We start from the raw sequence: 3,012 nt of genomic DNA, 5'->3' as shown, positions 1-3,012 counted from the left end.
CAGACATTTGACCGGTTCCTACCAATGATAGCTACACAGACATTTGAACGGTTCCTACCAAACGGTTCCTACCAATGATAGCTATACAGACATTTGAAGGTTTTGCCTTCTTTTAGGTAAATTCAAGGAAGATGATCTGTAAACGATCAGTGTCACATTTCTACTTCTTTGGTGGAACTTAGGCAGATAGCGGTGGGAGCTCCAGGAGAGAATTTCACATGATTATTTATACTCCTCTTGTCTAAATCACCCCACTACCTTCTGGAGGTACCACAACAGCCTCTCTACTGGTTCCCTGATGCTATCTTCATCTACAGTCTGTTTCCTTACTGCAGCCAGAGCATTTTTTTTAAACATGATATTTCCTTGTTTAGAACTGTTCAGCAGTTTTTGTTGATGAATAAATTCCAACATACCCTGGCATTAGAATAGCTTAACAGGAGTGGGGAGTGGAGGGCTCAGAAATCAGAGCATCTGAGCAGATCCCATGTTCACTGAGCTGCAATCTCAGCTCACTGCTCCAACCTCCACCTCAGGGGTTCCAGCGATTCTCCTGCCTCAGTCTCCTGAGTAGCTGGGATTAAAAATGCCCACCAATACACCCAGCTAATTTTTATATTTTTAGTAGAGATGGGGTTTCACCATGTTTGCCAGACTGGTCTTGAACTCCTGACCTCAGGTGATCTACCCGTCTCATTCCCTCAAAGTGCTCGGATAACAGGCAGAGCAACCACACCCGGCTATTGATACATTTCTTAATACAAGCTCCTTGTTCTTCTATTTTGATATATTAAATATCCAGCAATAAATTTCTAGGTTCATAAATCTACAGAAATAAAATTAAACCTATTGCTGAAGACAAATTTTGTATTGCAGTTTTATGAGCTTTCATTCCTTCTCCACTTGCAGGTAAATGCTATTTAGCAGCATGAAGACATTTCACTTCTGTAGAAGGTATTAGAAACAATATAGCAGTAATAGAATTTATAACTACAAAACTGTGCACCCTTAAGATTGAAAATTCAAGCACATCTCTCCCAAAACATTTGTGATGAATAATGTGTCAACAAAAAATATACAGTCACTACAGTCAACTCAATTTATACACTTAAGTCTTTTTTGTTTGTTTTTGGGGGTTTTTTCTTGTTGCCCAGCCTGGAGTGCAATGACGCAATCTCAGCTCACTGCAACCTCCACCTCCTAGGTTCAAGCGATTATCCTGCCTCAGCCTCCCAAGTAGCTGGGATTACAGGCACCTGCCACCATGCCCAGCTAATTTTTTGTATTTTTTTGTTTTTAATAGAGACAGGGTTTCACCATGTTAGCCAGGCTGGTCTTGAACTCCTGACCTCAGATGATCCACCTGCCTCGGCCTCCCAAAGTGCTGGGATTAAGGCGTGAGCCACTGCGCCCAGTCTAATTTATACACTAAAGTCTTTTATATTTTAATTTGGGGCACCAACTCCATTATGTGACACTCCTTCTGTTTGATTTGTTTTGTTTATGGTATCAGCAAAAACTCTTAAGTTGTAAGAAGGAAGAAAGTGTAAAAAAACAAAATATTCATGAAAAATGTAATTAATTATCATGAGTGCACAAACTCTGGAGGTTACAATAGAAGTTTTATATGGAAAATCCAATCAATACAGTAATTTGCAAGGTTGGGAGAGGGGATGCTCATGGACAAATGGGCCTCTGACATCTGTAGAATCTTTAATTTGCTTCATCTACCTTCAGAAAACCTTTCACAAAAACATGACATTTGCTATAGAAAGATCAAGTAGTTTATTCCCTTACACATACAAAAATAGGAAACTGAGGCTTACAGAAGCTAGATTACCTACCTTGAGATATCTATATATCTATATATATATCTATATCTATATCTATCTATCTCTATATCTCTATATCTATATATCTATATGTCATCTATATATCTCTATATATGTATATATCTATGTATCTATCTATCTATATATCTACATATATCTATCTATTTATATCTATATATCTATATCTATATCTATATATAGATCCCAGCTACTTGGGAGGCTGAGGCAGGAGAATCACTTGAGCCTGGGAGGCAGAGGCTGCAGTGAACTGAGATTGCACCACTGCACTCCAGCCTGGGCAACAGAGCGAGATTCCATAAAAAAAAAAATACTCCTGGGTTCAAGTGATCCTCCCACCTCAGCCTCCCACGTTGCTGGGACCACAGGCACACACCACCACACCTGGCTAATTTTTGTATTTTTTGTAGAGACAGGGTTTCCCTGTGTTGCCCAGGCTGGTCTTTTAGGACTTTTGGACTCAAGTGATCCTCCCGCCTTGGCCTCCCAGTGTACTGGAATTACAGGCATGAGCTGCTGCATTATTAATATACAAATGCATCGAATGTATCGGGGATTCCAGCACATTCTAAGAGGACCTGGACATGTTGGGATGTGCCCGGAACACTAGTGGGCATGGGCCACCCATCTGCATTTGCAGGAGGACTGAAAAATATCCAGAGGGCAAAACCCTTTAGGAGCAGCCAGAAGCAGGCCCTAGAGGCAAGTAGGGCATCCAGGGCACAACATTTAAGGAGGCCCCATTCTCAGGAGCTGACCCTGCACTTCCATGAGCCTGAGAGAGAGGGCTTCCTTAAATTTCCCACTAACTCCTCCTTTGTCTCACCAAATCGCAGCCCTGGTAAGAAGCCAGAAGTGGCTGGGCTTGGTGGCTCACGCCTGTAATCCCAACAGTTTGGGAGGCTGAGGCAGGCGGATCACCTAAGGTCAAGAGTTTGAGACCAGCCTAGCCAACATTGTGAAACTCTTTCTCTACTAAAAATACAAAAAGTAGCCGGGTGTGGTGGTGGGTGCCTGTTAATCCCAGCTACTTGGGATGCTGAGGCAGGAGAATCGCTTGAACCTGGGAGGCAGAGGCTGCAGTGAGCCGAGATCGCACCACTGCACTCCAGCCTAGATGACAGAGCAAGACTCTGTCTCAAAAAAAAAAAAAAAAAAAAAG

This window comes from Piliocolobus tephrosceles, chromosome 17 (genome assembly GCF_002776525.5).
Source record: "Piliocolobus tephrosceles isolate RC106 chromosome 17, ASM277652v3, whole genome shotgun sequence".
Taxonomy (NCBI): domain Eukaryota; kingdom Metazoa; phylum Chordata; class Mammalia; order Primates; family Cercopithecidae; genus Piliocolobus; species Piliocolobus tephrosceles.
The sequence above is the reverse complement of the archived record's forward strand: the minus strand, read 5'-3'. Positions refer to the sequence as shown.